The sequence below is a fragment of the Ictidomys tridecemlineatus genome, chromosome 9 (assembly GCF_052094955.1).
Source record: "Ictidomys tridecemlineatus isolate mIctTri1 chromosome 9, mIctTri1.hap1, whole genome shotgun sequence".
NCBI lineage: Eukaryota > Metazoa > Chordata > Mammalia > Rodentia > Sciuridae > Ictidomys > Ictidomys tridecemlineatus.
The window spans coordinates 147117877-147135623 of record NC_135485.1 but is presented as its reverse complement, the minus strand read 5'-3'; the positions used below and the strand labels follow the sequence as shown (position 1 = coordinate 147135623).

Here is a 17747-nt window from a genome sequence, read left to right as displayed (position 1 = left end):
CCCAGTTAAAAGGAGAAATTGTTTCTGAAATAAGGTATCCCCCAATTAGCCATGCATTCTACGAGAGAGGGAGGGGGAGAGGGTTTGTGTGCGGCAAAGTGAATGTCTTCCAGCAGATTTAGTAGTAAGGTTCATGTGCACGCACACACACACACACACACACACACACACGCAATACACGCACACATACACACATCGTTCAGGTCAGACTATCCAGAGACATCATGAGTGTGACCAGCTGATGTGGGAGTGAAGACAAGGAGCAGTGGTCCTGGGGACCTTTGGAGGCTGAGAAGGGGTGTGGTGCGCTCTTGGGGAGCAGCAAGAGGTGAGGCCCAAGGCATCTGCAGAAGGGCTTTCTTTTTGAAGCTTAAGGAGCAGGTGAGGGGATTTCTCCTCCCCCTTCTTTGCCTTCTCTGCTGGACTCCTCAGAGTCTGACTGTAGGGAGGACCTGGAGGACCTTAGAGAAAATGCCAATGGATGGATGTTGGGTCTGCAGGGCACAGGGGTGGGGCAAACAGTGGTTAATGAAACTTACAAACAACCCAGAGAGCTTGGGCTTCAATGTGAACTTCTCCATCCATGGAACCTTCACGCAGCTAAAATAAGTGGCCAAACTGACCTGGCACACCCCTTTCCCACCAACCTGCGGAAATGCTTGTGAACTGTCAAAGAGTCACGTGTAAACAGAAGGAAAACTTACAGGCACCAGAGTAACTCACCGCTGTATCAACTAAGCATCCAGGACGACTCCCTCTACTGCCACAAAAACACTATGTACTTAAAAGCAAGAAACTTGCTCCAGGGTGTGTAGCTGCAGAATTCATCTGTCATTACACAGGTCAAGTAGTCAATCTGCCAATCTTGACTAAACCTCTGATTTCCTTAGTGAACACCAAAAACTTATTACATGAAACTGAACTTGTAAACAGTGAATAAGTATAAGTGGCTGGATAATTCCTCGTACTTTAAAAACATATTCAATGGACCTAAACACAAAAGTTCATTGAAAATCTTAAAGTAAGGGAATTTCAAACCACTAAAACACTTGCTTAACATTTATATTCTGCTGTTTAGTGATACCACCTGACCAGTGCAAGGGACTGGCGAATATGGTAAGTAAACTGCTCCAAGGCTCTGTGAACGGAGAGGAAGGCCAGGCTTTTCTCAAAGCCGCGGGCTCCGCAGAGCAGCAGCCAAGTCTCCCCACACGTGGGAGCGGGTAAAAGCAGTTCCCTCCCCTCTCTAATACTGACCTCAAGGCCCTGCCAGTCCCTTGCAGGACACAAGCAGACCTGTTAAGGATGTTCTCGAGGGTGCACTGACACTGCATGTTAGAAAGGACAAATTCGTGAGTATAATCGTGGTCCACCAAGTAGACGATGAGAAAACACAACACACGGAGATTCCCTTAAGACTACCAGGGCTCCCGATGGCACCCCGGCCACAGACTGGAAATAAATGTACATGGCCAAAAAGAAGGGGGGGCATTCTGGATTACTTGCAGCAAATGCATCTGGAATAAATGAAATCTAATGTTCAATTACAGACAGTGGAAAGTGCATGATTATAACTTAGGATAATTTCAAGGAGTGGTCTGCCACAGAGATTTCTGTCATTTTCTTTTCCTCTTCAAATGCAAATGTTTAGTCTTTTCCACTTCTATTTTTAAACTAGAGGGTATTTGTTTTTGGTTGAATCGAGCAGGCCTCTTCGGATAATGAATCTGGAGCATTTCATCTCGCTGTAAAGAACCCATGCAGCCTTGGTCAGAGGAAGACCCCAGCTGCAGAGACCCGGGAGCAGGGTCCTCGCCCTGCGGCAGAGACGGCTGCCCTTTGCCAGCCTGGGTGTGGGTGCCCCTTACGGCAGCAGTGGCGTCCCAGAGGCTGTTACGTTTTGTTGTCTTTGCAAACAATGAGAACGATGACTGCAGTTAGCTGGTTGGTGGAAAAAAATCTAAAAATATCCTTTGCGATGGCTGAACTGTGAGGGAGGGAAGCAGACTGAGACCTGACGTCTCCACACTTGGGGAGAGGACTCCAGCAGGGGACAGGAGGTTCCTGGATGGCCCAGGCGCGGGCTCTGGCACCCACCAAGTGGGCCCCCAACTCCCAGCACCAGGGTCCTGTGCTGTGAAGCCGTCCACAGGCTGGCAGCTCGCAGGAAGAGCTCCAGAGCTCCTCCCCCTGTGATCTCTGGGTGAGTGACCGGCACACACAGGTCCACTGCGGCACCTCCAGCCTTCTCAAGCTCTCCCCTGAACGACTGCTGACTCTCATTCCAAAAGGATATTAAATTAATACAGAGAAGCAACGTACCATCAAAACCTGCCAAGGGTGCAGAGTCCCCACCCTGTCACGCACGGTGTCCTGTGGTGCCCGCCCACCGAGGGGCCAGCTCAGGCACTCTGACTTTAAAACAGAGCTCTTTGAAAGAGGATCCTACTTTAAAGTAAGTGACCTGGGTTCCCACCAGCACTGCTGCCAGGAAGAGCTGCGAACCAGGGAAAAGGCCAGGATAGGCGGGACACGCGCCTGGAGAGGAACTCCCAGAGCCAGAGTGAGCATCCTGCTCGGCCTCCTCCTGCCAAAGGCCTCAGCGCACCAGGGTGAGGCGGGGGAGCGGGAGACCCTGCAGGAGCCACCCCCAGGAGCACTGGCCCCGAGGGAGGGGCCCTGTGGGGCTCTGTTCTTGCTTTTGCTTGGCGACCCCTGTTTCCTGGTGACCCGCGCTCCCCACAGTGGCTCACAACCTGCACACCTTGTTCTCCACCGAACCAAGAGGGATGCGGAGCTGCCGGGAGCATCTACAACCCTCTTGGCCGTCAAAGGCTCAGTCCCCGTGATATATAGCACCCTAAAATTCTAAAAAAATAGCTATTTCAGTCAAGAAGTGAAGTAAGATACTCTGTGGATTCTGTAGAATGACAAAGAGCTAAAGTCCAGAGAACAAGGAAGTCGCCAACACCAACTTGTCAGCCGCCAGGCGGACACTGCAAACTGAGCCCAGAAGAACTGTCCCAGGGACGAATGGTCCAGCCAGGACGTCAGCACGTCGCGAGTTGTTAGTTGACGTCTGTGTACTGTCCCCTTGCTGCACGCCAGGCCTCCCCAGGGCACAGCGTGAAGTGTGTGTTCGGGAGAGTCACAGCCAACACACAGACAGCACCATAGTGGGAAGAGGACCGCCTGCCCCCCACTGTGCCAGCCTGAAACAGTGACTTCAGAGGGAACACTTCCAGGTTTGGTGGAGGAGATGACACTTATGCTGAGACCAAAATGAGGAAGTGAAGCCATCATCAGTGGGAGGAGCCTCCTGGACAGCAGGTGGCCAGAGTGGGACCGTTCTCTGTATGAAGCCCCTGGAGCGGGGGAGGACCTTGAGCTCGTCCACGCTGTCTGTCTGTCCGGTAGGAAATGGACTCACAGAGGGAAGATACCTCATCTTCCTGGAAGCAGAGCCATGGGACAAAGGGACCGCAGTCACCCACGGCAGAGGGAGGCCACCAGCCTCCACAGAGGAGTGGAGAGTGACAGAGTCGGATGTGACACCGCGACAGCCACGGGCACCCGCACATGTTTAAAGGACCAAGCACGAGCGAGAACAGAGGGGTCAAAGCAGAGGGAGAGGGACCTCACCTGGCAGAAGTGGCACCAGGTGACGTGTGGGCAGCTGCCTGTCCAACCCACCCTTTATCAAGAGAGGTGTCGGCACAGAGCGGGAGGAGCAGAGGAGAAGGGCGGGGGTGAAGGAGCGAGGCAGGTGGGTAGAAGCCCGAGCACCGCGGCCATCCAGCCACTCAGAGGCCGGGGCAGAGGGCAGCCAGGGCAGGGGGCAGCCAGGCCAGAGAGACCCTGCCTCAAAACCCAAACCAAAGAGGGCTGGGCCACAGCTCATCCCCAGTCCTCAGTCCGGCACACACAGGAGAGTGCACCACATCTGCACGTCTCCACCTAGGTATCCCCACACCTGTCTGCACAGACATGGGGACGGCTTCCCAGAGACACACCTGTCCTCACTGATGTCAGTGTCATGCTCAGTACTGAGGAACCTCCTTACACACGCACACGTGCACACACACATGTGCACTCACACAATCTCAGATACACACACGTGCACACACACATTCTCACATACGTACACACACAACACACATTCTCACATACACACACCCTCACACACAGTCATATATACACATGTGCACACTCACATACTCACATACATTCTCACATGCACACACATGCACAATCACATACACACATGTACACACACATTCTCTTACACACATACACACAACACACATTCTCTCTCTCTCATACACACACACACACATGCACACACAGTTGCTTCTTTGACTCTTACCCCAAGTGAAGGTGGGCGTCCTGTCTGAGGCCGGGTCTCGAGTGTGCTCCAGCTCTGGAAAGTGGTGGTCTGCGGGGACCGAGCAGGAGGAAGGCAGACACAGAAGTCATGGAGGGAAATTTGATGAGAAAGTCAAATGATTTGGAACGTGTGGCTGGATCTCTTTAAAGTACATCCAAACAGATGGCTAAGAAAACCCACCAGCCACATCTGTCACGTGCCCTGTGACCAAGGCCACTGGACACCGTTCAGGCCCCAGCAGAGGGACAGCCACGGGCCACAGGAGGTGACTGAGAGGCAGAGGGAGAAAGGCAGGGGCTCAGAGGACAAGAGGGCAGACAGGTCCACCGCTGTCTCCCTGCAGGTGTGACAAGTGATTGGCAGGCCCCGGGGGTGGACACGGCTCTAGGACATGGGGATAGCCAGTGACCTCTCCCTGCGTGGTGATGACAGAGCTAGTGTTCACGCAGATGGTGGCCGATGGCCGCAGGACAGTGCTGACGCCATGGGCTGAGGGTCCGTGGCAGCAAGGTCAGATCTGGAGGCGGCTCAGGCACGGTGGCGGGACAGCTCTAAGAGGACCCAGCTCTCCACCGCCCATCACAGTGCACCTGGCTCCGGTCTCCATCTGTCTCAGGAGACCCTTGAGAGAGGAAAGGCGTCCCCTTCCCCTGGCCACCACCCGCGCACGGTGCCGGCTCCTTCCTGTTCACGGCACCCCAGCTTCGTGCCAGCCTGGTCTGGGGCTCTGCCCCTCGTCTGCTGAACACATGGCCGTATCTTCCATGAGGTTTGACCAAATAAACCTTTTATGATCTGTGACATAGTACACTGAAGGTCCTCAGCAGGGCCTTTCCAAGGGCATCGGGTGGCCTGCAGGGCTCCCCACCCGGGTGCCCTGGGCCGGGTCCTGGGCCTCCTGCAGCCCGCACCAGTGGGTAGAGATGGTGGGCAGGCCAGCAACCCCAGGAAGCCACAGGAGGAGATCCCCGCAGCCAGAGAGGCAGAGGTGAGTGCAGGAAGTGGGGGAGGAGGCCCCTCTGGGCTCAGCACAGATGAGAAGGGACTTCCAACCAGCGAGGACACAGAGGGAGGCAGGGAGGACAGACCTCGGCCACCCAGGCCTCGCACCTGGGAATCTGCTGCACCCATCAGCCACCCAGGGGGCCCCGGGGCCAGAGGACAGCCCTGGCTCACTGCGGCTCGGGCATCTCATCAGGAGAGGAACAAGTGGCCACAGCCAAGCCCAGGAGGACACCAGCTGCTCTCAGGCCCATGATCAGATGAAAGACGATTAGAGGCCACTGGCCCTTTAGCTCGTCCCAGAGGCCAGCAGGGCATTAGTGCGAAGGAGAGTGGAGATGGTGGCTTAAGGGCTAATCTGACAAGATGCCACCCTGAAGGGAGGGCAGGGTTCCCGCAGAGCAAGGGACTGCCAGACTCTCCGCAGGAGACTGCGAAACAGCTAGGAACCTAACCGCGGGAGAGTCTCCTAGGATGGCGCAGCGTGGTGTTGACTTAGGTGGTCTCTTCTCTGGGCCGTGTGCACTGTCAGGAGGTCAGCGCCTGTTTATCAAGTGCCTATTGAGATCCCCCAGGAGCCCAGAGGCCAAGGAGGCAAATCCCTCCTCTAGGAAGCCAGACTTCGTTGCTCTTGGGCCGGTCCCATCTCACCTGATCTATTCGTACTTTATATTCCTTCTCGTCCCTGTGGGGAAAAGTCCATCTGGCTGGGGGCTGGCTCAGGGTGGTTGTGTGCCTAGAGGAACAAGCACCCCCCTTCTTTCCTCCAACAGAAGACCTTTAGGGCAGGACTGTGGGTGGCGCAGGGACCGCACTGAGGCTGAAATGTGGCAGAAGTTCCCCACAGGGCAGCTGGAGTCCGACCCGAGTGGAAATCAGCACGTGAGCTTGGCTTGGTGGCGCACACCTGTAATCCCAGCCTCTCAGGAGGCTGAGGATGGAGGATCTCGAGTTCAAAGCCTCAGCAACTTAGCATGACTCTGTCTCAAAAAAATAAATCAATCAAACAAATAAAACAGGCTGGGGATGTGGCTCAGCAGTAAAGTGCCCTTGGGTTCAATCTCTGGGACCAAAAGAAAGAAAGAAAGAAAGAAAACCAGTGCCCCGACGCCCCCTGCTGGGGTGCAGCCCTCCATGACTAGACCAGGGTCTCGGGCTAACCCGGTTTCCGTCTCCTTGTGCTGTGACATCCTATCAATCCTGCCGATCCTCTGCTCTCCTCCAGCCCAGTGCCAACACTCAAGTCATCCTAGCTGCGGCAGCTCGCCTAGCTGCCCCCGGTCACTCCAGCCTCTCCCTCCGTCCTTGGTCTGTATTACTGACCCTGCGGCCTGAGTCACCACCACCCGTTTCACTCTGCTGCTCAAAGTAGGTCAGTGGCCTCCCACCCCCTCAGGGGGAGTCCAGGGCAGGCAGGCGGGGTCCCCCCACCCACTCTGCCACCGGGTGTCCCCGCATCCTCACACTCTGCTTCCTGCTCCCAGCCAGGCCCTTCCATGCTGGCAGCTCCTGCCTGCGAGACCCGAGTCTGCACGGACAGCTGCACGCCGTCCACAGACCATCTTCTAACTGAGCATGTGACGTCCCCAAGGTGAAGTGGGTGCCACCGTGCCTGGGCAGTCGCAGGGCTGACACCAGCCCTAGAGCCACGAGGGAGGCTCCCATCGGGGGAAACTGAAAACACCCACTGACCCCCACCACCCTCAGGGAGCCAGCTCACCAAGTGACCACCGAGGTGAGTACAAAGCCAGGTGTAGATGTTTGGGACAATTTTAGAACTGCTGAGCTTATGATAAGGTCCTAGTGTGGAACCATGTCCTACCGTCGTGGGTGGAGCTCAGGGGCAGGCATGGGCATAGCCGCCCTGGGAGGATGGAGCACGCGCAGGAGGGGCTGCCTCTCCTGCCTAAGACACCCCCACGTCTGGCTGCAGCGGCGCAGACCTGCGGCCAGGGCTTCCCCCTGGAGGGGACCTTCTGGTGTGGCCACCACACATTCTGCCTAAGCAGAGGAATGGCCTAGACCAGTGCTTCCCAGTCCTTCCAGTGCCCACACGCGCCCAGATTTCCCATAGGAAGCAGACCTTGGCTCAGGGGGTCTGGGTGGGTTCTGGGACAGGTTCTGCCAAGGCAAAGCTCATACTTTGAGCAGCCCAGTTGTAGACGTCTTTCCTGGTCCCGTGAGGACACATTTTATTTTTGAACTCCCAAAATATCAACAGCCTATTACAGCAACTTAAGGTAACTATCACCAAGATTAAGATATAATCCATAATGAAAAGTGAGAAGAACCCGAGTAGTTATCACGGCCAAACCCTAAATCCTTAGTTCTAGAATTAAAAGGGGGGGCGGATACCGCACGCAATTGTCTTTTTTTGTGGGAAAAACAAGGAATGAAGAGCCACTGTCTTTACATGTGATTGTTCAGGGCCCTCCTCCCCAGCCCCTCACCCTGGAAACAAAGGCAGCTGCGGCTCTGGAAAGAGGAGACCCTGGTTCTGACGGCCCAGGAGGACCCAGTACCCAGCTAAGGTGAGCTCCCTGAGCCATGTGGTGCTGGGCGAGTGCTGCCCACTGAGCTCCGCGGACCCTTCCTAGAGCTTCATTTTCTCCATGAGGATAAGCTGCTCAGGCCTCCTGCCTCAGCCTCCCCGAGCCGGATTACCCAGGGCCACCACACCAGCTGGGACCTTCTTCCTTCTCCCCCTCGCTCTCTCCTAGCTCAAGTATCTGAGGTGAAGTCCCCCCACATCTTGGTTTCCCATCAATTCAGGACTGATTTTTTTTTTAACCAACATCTGAATTTTATTTCGTTCTTGTTTTCTTTTCTTTTACACGATTCTGTCCTTCACTATCATGCGATTGCTACTTTCATTTATCCAAGTTCGAGGAGTTTAAAAGCTGCCAAAGCAAAAGAAGAAAATATCCCTGACTCGGGGTAAGAGGGCTCGCGTGGACAGGCCCACGGTCGGTCGTCTGGGCCAGGTTGGCTTTTGCAGCTGGAGTCCCTCCTCTCTCACTGTTCCCTTGTCGGCAAAGCGGGGACAACCGTTCTCGGACTGAACATTTAGGAGACTAAATGAAACAGAGGCCGTGAATGTGCTTTTCAAAGATGTCTTCTGTTCACCTACAGAGAGTGTGGCCAGTCTCTCAAACTAGTGCAAAGTCCTTCCCAACAGCAGGTCACCTTCTAGCTGCTTTCTTCAAACAGAGCGAGGAGAAGGGGTTTGTGCATCTGAGGACATCCACAGCTTAGTGAACAAAGCTGGATTAACACGGCTCAGAGTGGACGTGCTGCGGCTTCCCAGGCCTGGACGCACGAGAGGATTTGAGAGGCACGTGTTTGGATTAGAGAGCTGTGGATCAGGACCGGTTCCCGGAATGGTCTGCATTATTATTTCTGGATTAAGAGATGATGTTTTTAAAGGACACTTTCAGAGGGCAGACGATGCAAACAGACCCCACAGTCATTTTTAAGGAAGACATTATATCAAAGTAGGATGAAGTGATACAGGAATACAAGCCTTCAACCACCAGGGAGACGACAAACCATTGCTTTGGGACACATCAGGAGAAGGCTGCAGCAGGCAGATCGCAGGGCCGGAGGAAAGGGGGTCATCAGGCTGCCCGCCGTTGCCCCTGCCTTGAAAGTGTGGACACACTTTAAATGTGGAGATCTTCCCGGGAGGACGACCGGAGTTCAGGGCTGCCGGGTTCACATGGGTGCGTATAAACACCTCCGGAGCCGGAGCGTCTTCTTTCCTGTTATAAAGGCCTTTACAGAACATCTGTAGCATCCTTCCATCCGTCTGCAATGGCTCTCATCAGTTCATTGAAAGGTACTATCCCATTCAATACTGTTGAAATCATCTATTTAAGAAGTCCTAAAACTGAACCTGACTTCAGCTCTTACCCCTTACAGGGGACTGCCACCCAGCCAGTGGGATAGCGGAAAGCTAGTGAACCACCAGTAAGCCCTGCTGCAGCCACCGTGACCCGCCAGCAAGCTCCACCCATGTCAGAGGGGATCCCGCAGCGTGGTGACTGCTGCCACCTGGCACAAAAGCACCGTTTCCGTATCGTGGATTGTGAGTCTCAGGTAAATTTATAGCCCATTTCTCTAATCCAAATTTTCTTATTATGCTCTGCTTACTAAAGAAAATGTGTTTTTTGTTTCCTTCTCCTGATAACTTGTCTCCCAGGTGTCTCAGAGCACTTAACACCCTGACGTGATGGCTGGTGGTCACACCCATCGAAGGCTCAAGAAGGGCAGGGGATCTGCCTGGAGAGGTCATTTCATGGCGATAAGTAGACTTAATGCAGAAAACGGGTAACGTCCTTTGCCTTTCACGATGCTGCATAACTTGTGTGATGGCAGTGGCGAGGTCGGGGGCTAGGGAGGTCTACCTGGGAGCCTGCTGTGATCAGGGGCTGACACCCACTTCGCCATCAGTGACGTCACCGTCAAGTAAGCCTTTCCAGAAGGACAGATGTGGAGCATTACTACTATTTATCAAGGCCAGTCCCGACTGTCCTTCAGAACCAGAGGGGTTTTTATTCTGAAATGTGTCCATATTCTACCTTAAATCATAATTTAAAAGTGAAAGAGTTTAATCAGCTTCCTTAAAACACTTACTAATAAATTACTACCCCAAGCAAACAAGCCAACATTGAGTGCATGGCATACCACAGGGATGAGCTTGTGGACTTAGGCTACATAAAAGGCATTTTTGAATCATTAAGTTGTGAGAAAGCAAATCATGTCCATGCAAATTAATGTGACCCTTCATCTCACCCTGAAATTGGTAGACATTTCTGTCAATTTTGCTTCTGAAGCCAGAGAGTTACCACTTTGTTTAAAGTTTCTGTGTGTTCAGGTTGTCTCTTCACTGAGACTGGGTCTCAGATTTTTCATGAGCAGGAGCATGTGACGTCACGTCACAGGCTGCTAAAGTGACAGATGTGGAAACACATTAGAGAGAACCCTGAGCTACAGGACCAGGGTGCTGTGGCAACGCGCACTGTCATCCACACCATGAAATCAAGCACAAGAAACAACCTCAGCTTCAGCAAATGACTGGTGTTACTGAAAAAACAGTGACATTTCAAAGAACATTTTCAAAATGTAATAATATACATGAAAAAAGTTGGGAGAGCATTATTCAAAACTTTCAGAATACTGACATTTTCAGAATTTCAGAACATAATGGGTTCGACATCTACTGATGACAGAACTATGAAATGCTTGAGAGTAACTGGTTTATTTAGGGACATTTAAATATTTTTAAAAATCTTACATATTTTATTTTATTTATCTTAATTCTTCCTTTAAAATTTATCCTACATCTTTTTTTTTCCTTTTTAAAAGCTGCTCTTGGTGCATTGACTGTAAACAGCAGTGAGTTCATTGTTGCATATTCAAACATGCACACAATAGGCAGTATAATTTGGTCATTCACTTGGGGGCTTTCTCAGCTTCCTGTTCCCCCCTTTCCAAGACCTCTCATTCTGTAGAGGGTGTCTGCACTGTGTGGTCTCCAAACCTCTGAGCACTGTAACAGTGGAAAGACACCTTCATGCACAACTCAGTGCTCTGGACTGACTTGAGAGTCCTGGTCCACCGTGGGGCACGGGAGGCGCCCTTCACATCTTTCCCTAGTAACCTCCAGGGGTGGCGTGATGATGTCAGGGCTGGTTATGATGTCACGGCTTTGCCTGGCCTTTTCACTTTGTAGGGACGGTCACCTCTGCCAGGTTCTGTGGGCCACTGACCCTCTGATGTGTGGTTAATCTGTCCACTAGCTAAGATTCACAGCTCACATCTTCATCCACAGAGGTGAACGCTAAAGGAGTGACCTGAACAGGAGCACCTCAGGTGGCACCCACCGTGCACCTCAGTCCTGTGGAAGGCAGCCTCTCAGGGCCTCTGGTGACATCTTCGGAAGCTGTGAGATGGGCGGGATTCACGCCGTGGGAAGCCGCACATCGTCTGAAGACATGTCCAGCATCTTTCATTTTACTCGAACGTCGAGTTTTTAAATGCAAGTATTCTCCGAGCCTACACTAGCCGAGATAATTTCCAATGGCCTAATTCCTGGACATCGAAATTCTATGCCTGAATTCACACCAAGGCATAATGAGGACAGTTTACAGAATCTGTGGGGCCCAGGGCAAAACTCCCTGCTCCAAAGTAAGATTCTCAAGATGGCCACAGCAGCAAATGCAACCGAGTGCAATTCTAAGTGTGACCAGTGAAGCAGGCCCTGGGGTAACTAGTACTGAAATACGAGACAGAGATTCCAAACAGAAATGGAAGAGGTAGGCTGTTCAGAAGAGGAAAGGCCGAAGACGCTCAATCAAATATTATTTCTCCCTAAAATTTGTCTTCAGGTAGCCTCGTTTCCATCAGTTTTATCCAGCTGCTAAACACCTTTGTAAGAGGTTAACTAGGTCAGCTTACGGTTCCCCACTGAAAGGTATTTTCTGGTTACAGGAGACTCTGAAAATTAAATTACATTAATAACTAAGAGATTGTGTTTTAGTCTCCTGAGAAGGCTTGAGAACACCTGGGACAGGTGGCTTTCCTGTAGGTGACACACCTGTCACCTAATATGAAGCATCCTGCCATTGCGATTGTCACAGATTACATTTTTATCTCCCATTTAAGAGGTGGTTTATTTGTCCACGATAAAGCAACTTATTTTTTCAAACTTTCAAACATTACCAGTGGAACTTGCATGTCAGAGACCCAGGCAGGCAGAGATGACCATCGTGGGCCTTACCCAGTGGGACGGGCACTGCACCAACACTGCTGTCCCCATGTGTGTCTGTCGCCACTGTGGCCACACATGCCTCTTCAGTTATGGGATCCAGTTCTGAATGATGTGAATCTGAAGCTTTTGATGATACTGAAGTTTGAGTGAGTGCTGTGATTTAACAGGAAGTTGTGGCGCCGACACGCAGACACACTCAGGTCTCCTTGCCAAACACGTGTACACACATGAGTGTATCCCTACCCATAAACATGTCTTCACTGTGTCTTTAAATGTATTTTAAATAAGATTATGTGAATGGGCCAGGGACATTTATGTTGGAGTGACATATTTTGGGGGCATGACTGACAGTCTGATTAGAAGTCATGTCATTCATTGCTGGGGTAAAATGCACACCGTCCCCCACGGCAATCTGAGTGTTTATTTTGCACATGCCTTGACCTCAGGAGGCACAGAGGCCATCCCCAAAGCGTGCATGTGGTGGGGCTGGTGTCACAGTGGTGTGCGTGACGTACAATCATGGGCATGCCAAGGCCATCTCACACCGGCAGCAGCCAAGCAGAAGGGCTGCTCCTGAAAGAAAACGGGTCCTTCTTAAACACAGTGCTCCCAAGTCAGGCCCTGTGCTGTCCCTGGTGTGTGCTAACTGTCGGAACACGGTGTCCCCAGTCTGGGCATAAAACAGACTTGCTCATGGTTCCTGTGTTACGATTCTAAAAGTCACCGTGACTTAAAAACCATTGCACAGGTCTTTCTGAGGTCAGATCTATCTACTTCAGTACCACTTTACCTACATCTGTGTATGCAAGGGTGTTGCCTCGGAGGACACTAGACAGGAACGTGGCTTTTAACTGTTGCTAGAACTCACACTGATTGGAGTCCCTGTCTGGGCTGCGTCTTTAGGCCGCGGAGTGTGTATTCTCCCAGCACACAGCTGCGAGAGAGTGTTGTTGTAATGACTTCCTCTTAGAAGAAACCCACAAATGTGTACCGTCTCCATGCACTTCAGCCGTCACCAGCATGTGGTGTGAACTGAAATCCTCCCAGTCAGAAATGTGCATGCTTCTAACTCAGTTTCTGTAACCTGGTTATTATGTTTAAATGCCTCTACACTGCAGGGCGGTGCCCCATAGTTCCACTCAAATTAGTTTATTTCTAACAGTGCATAATATATTCTTATAGAGTTCCTTCCAAACTTAATAGAACCTTGTTTTATAAAATGAATCATTTTCTCATAACTCTAAAAAGGCAGCAAGTTATTTCAGAGGAAGAATTACAAGACACATTTGACATTTATCCAATTATGCTACTTTAGCCACAGATTTGTTTTTTAAAGAAAAGATTCAATCTAGAGTTTTCACAAGTGAGGCCAGAATACTTCAGAGAAATAGATTTGAAACATTAAATCAGCATCATGTTCAAAGTTTCTACATGAAAATATTGATAAACAAAAGCCAAGAGCTAGTTACCAGCTTACTAAAATAAATCTGTTTCCGAAGGATCAGGAAGTTACTTAAGGACAGTGACATGTGAACTAGGGACAGTTCCCATAGCTTTCCCATGAACGGGAGGCTTGTAGAATTCAGAGAGAAGTTTAGATCAAATCGAGCTTAGTGAGTTCTTTAAACACCTGGCACCACATCAGGACCCAGCACCCAGCTGTTTGTGGTCAGGTCTCTTCAGCCCACAGGGAAAATCTAAGGAAATGTCTTGCTGTATTGCTAGTTTACTTTTATTCACATTCTTCACCCTTAATTTTTTAAATGCAAAATAACTTTTAGAAAAATCTTCATAGAATTTATATTACTACATACATTTCCTATTTTCTAAGTACTTCAAAGAACTAAAATTCATGGATTTTTGGTTTTCAGTTTTTAGTAAAACACAAAAGGAAGAGGGAAGGTATGCATCTTTGGGTTTTGTGTTCAGGAAGTGAGTACCCAAGAATATACCTGCTTTCGGCACTGGCTCCGGCCCTGTGGGCTCTGGAACAGCAAATTCCAGGACTCATGAGTCTGTACACATTTGAACACACACAGAGCACACTGAAATGGGGTGATTTTCCCCAAAAAATATAATGGGATTGATGGTCAACTACGTGACACCACAGGATCTCAGCAGTCTTGTGTTTCAGGTCCCACTATGTGATCATCTGTTTAACAACAGCAGTGAAGTCTCCTCTCTTCTTCCTTGGTGGAGAGCGACATCCAAGTACGACTGCTGCACACACCCTCGCGTGGTTTCATTTTCCATTTGTAATATAGAGCAAAAATAAAGCGGAATGTGCCCTGCTTTGCTGCACAAATACAGCATATTCTTGGAGGGAGTATTTAAATACTGGAGGAGTTGGATTTTGAAATCAGTTTTCAAAGCAACAATTTGTTACGGTTTCCTCTGTAACTATTCAAAGGTGCTGTGGTTTCTACTACATGGTTGGGGACCAACAGGGTAAGGATAAGTTATGTTCCTCACAACAATCATTCCAAAATAAACACTTCAAGGTTTTAGAAATTATTTCAAGGTCAAATGAGCAAGCTGAGCGGGCTGCATGCTCTGCCTGACTGCGGCTTGACACAGAAGGTCCAGCCACGCATCTTCTTCCTGGTGCCTAGCGGGTGGCCAGGTTCCTTACTCAACCAGCTGTCCCTGCTGGCGCAGGGCTCTCCCAGGCAAGACAGACAGGGAGACAGGGAGCAGGAAGGTTGGGGACACAGGGCTTGGTCACTGGAATCAACGGCCCCATCTGGGAGACTGACCCCCCTCCATCGGCTCCTGTGCTGTGGTCCAGGCACACTACCCCATCCCCAGCGACCACCCAGCACACCCAGATGGAAAAGACCTTTGTTCTAATAAGGGTGGCAACAAGACTATTGTGCTTTTTTTTTTTTTTAATTCTGCTCTCTGAGTAGGCTGAATAGCACCAACCGCGACAGCAATAAGGCCACTCTGTGTTCACTCCAGTTCTGTCTCTCTCCTTCACCTCAAACAATTAGTTAAAGTTCTAAAACACATTTTGCCTTCCTGTGCAGGGTCTGGTGGAAGAATTCAAGTGAGAAAACTTAGGTCTGAACTGCCAGGCTCAGGATGCCGCTGACGACGTCTCTCCACGGTCATCTGAAGACTGACCCACAGCTCGGGTTCTGATGCAGACCCTGGCAGGGTCTGGGCAAGCTGGTGATGTGGTCTTTCCTCTTTAACATTCATGCTTCACCACAGAGTGCTAATAAGACCCAGGGCAAACAACCAAGGGTGGGGGCTTCCCTCCTTCATCGGAGGGTATTTTTCAATTATATATTTTGTTACGTCTTCAGAGATAAAAGCTGTAATCTGCAAGTGATTAAAAGATGTTTTATATTCGTGGTTTCATTTCTGCTGAAACGAATGCGTAATTTAAACCACACATAATTCATAGCAATTTAGGCCCATTACAGAGCTGTAGCTTCTTTTTTATGATAGTTACTAATTAAAACAGAGCGTTGTGCCACGCTGAGCCTCAGCCTTTGACATACAGGTTTAATGAATAAAACATCCTGACACAAACATGAAAACAATAACGGGACAAGGCTGCAAGCTGTTATGCTTCAGTGTGTGGAAAAGATTAAGGACGTTCACGGAGCTCGGCACTGTGCAGAGAAGGAGCCCGGAATGTCTTTCTTTAAAGGAAGAAGCAAGAGGTTTTTGAGAGAAATTTGAAATAGTACTAATCTCTAACTTCTGGGCCCCTCATTCCCAGTTGTCCCCCTCCCCCAACTAGGAATTCAAACTCATAAGCATCACTTTTAGAGAACAATGATGGGATATTTTAATGTAATCCTGAATATAGGTTTAGATTGAAAATGGGAATTGGGACCATAATTAATTATGTTGAGAATTTTTTTTAAACTTTAAGAAGGCAGAGGAAGGTAAATGACATTTCATAAGACTGCAACCTTCTAAAAGTTCACGGATTGAAACTTTGGTAAATGACAGTATCTTTGGGGGGTTTGATGAATCCCATATGCAGAGTGAGTGTGAGGAATTAATTCCGTTTGGTGTTTTCACTTTCTGAAACCACGGTAATAAGAGACTGACATAAAATCAAACCAAGTGTAAACACAGTCCTGAGCTGGGGTGACGGCCTTATTATCGCTCTTAATAAACATAATTAATAATAATAAATGCCGGTCGCCCTCAGCACCCTGCTCCGCACGATCGCGCCCCTCCCATCCATCCATCACTTGTTTCAGGATAATAAAACAATTCCACCCACCAGGTCCTCCGCTCCCTCCCTCCCTCGGAGAGATGTTTCATCTCTACCTCTAGGAGCCAGGGAGGACTTGTTTGAAGGGGGCGGAGAAGAGCGGGTCTTATTTACTTCCATTGACGACTCCCCTGGTTCTCACGGGCGCCCCGACCAGGGAGGAGGAGGAGGGAGGAGGAGGTGGGAGATTCCCTCCTCCCCAAAGAAAAAGGGTTCAGGAAGCGAGGCCAGGAGGAGGGCGGGGAGAGTGGGCAGTGTTTGGTGAGAGCAGCCAGACAAATGAAAAAATGCATTCTCCATTGTGATCCAGTGGGGCCGAAAGATGAGGCGTAAACAGCGTTACCAACCCAAGTTGCTCAACAGAACTCCAAGAAACAAAACCAGACTTTTGCTCAGGTTCATTTCCCGCTCCAGGTCTAGCTTCCTGGGAGCCGGACATCCCGGAGCAGGAGATGGACAGCGCCCCGAAGGGGGCCGGAGGGGAACGCGACCCGGGCGCGCGCCAGCCCAGCGCCCCTCGGAGGTGCCCGAGGACTCCCTGGGCTCGGCGGCCGGGCGCAGCCGCCGCGGGACCCCGAGGGGCTCTCGCCTGGGTCTGGGCAGCGTGCAGACAACCCGCACCCCAAATCCAGCAGTTGCGAAGTAGCCGCAAAGCAGCGGGAATCCGAAGCCACGCATTCCGGCTGAGTCCGCGGCGAAGCTCAGCACCGAGAAAAGCAGGCGCAGGCCGGGGCGAACCCCACTCGCGCACAGACGGGGCGAGGGGCGACGCCGGTGGCCCGGCGGGCGGGCGTCCCGCAGTGGCGCTCTGCTCTGAGTCACAGGACAGCCAACCCCGGCCGCCCCGCTCGCCAGCCACGCAGAGGACCAACGCCGAGCCGAGCGGGGTCCCTGGGAAGGCCGAGCGGGACGCCTGGCGCTGCGGGACCCTGCGCTCCTCGCCCCCCGCGCGGGCGCCCCCCGAGCCGGGTCCTGCTGACTTTCTCTGGCGGCAGACAACTGACGTGAGTCCTGCGAGGGAGGCGACAGCCTGCCCCGCAGGAGGGCAGAGCGTCCAGGCCGAGCCGGGATGGAGGCTCTGCGGCTCCCAGAGCTCCCGGCCCGGGCGCTCTCCCTCCACCTCCGGACCCCACGGAGCCGCCCCGCCACGAAACCACAAGAACCGAGTACGACCTGCCGCACGCCCCTCGTGCCCGCTACCCTTCTGGGTCAGGCGTCCCGGGACCTCGCTGGTCCTTCCTAGCTTGGGGCGCGCGCCTCCTCCTCGGACCCCGCTGAGCCCCGGGTGTGAACGCCCTTGTGCCCGTACTGGGGTGGCGGGCTAAGGCGTGCGGAGTCGGGGTGGC

At 51.5% G+C, this 17747-nt stretch overlaps 1 protein-coding gene across 4 annotated transcripts in view; it reads right to left on the bottom strand.

The window, feature by feature from the left end:
- The window catches only part of Ndnf (neuron derived neurotrophic factor), a 32238-nt gene that overhangs the window by 14014 nt on the left and 477 nt on the right, over positions 1-17747 (bottom strand). The window contains exons 1-2 of one of the 4 annotated variants that reach the window (XM_078022173.1): positions 5498-5514; positions 4367-4435 (exon numbers count right to left, since the gene is read on the bottom strand). The exons of 2 other annotated variants lie outside the window; for them this stretch is intronic. The gene's annotated coding sequence lies outside the window, so the exon portion shown is untranslated. Of the gene's footprint in view, positions 1-4366; positions 4436-5497; positions 5515-17747 lie in introns of those variants that run through there. One more of the 4 variants, XM_021734036.2, reaches the window with a different exon arrangement.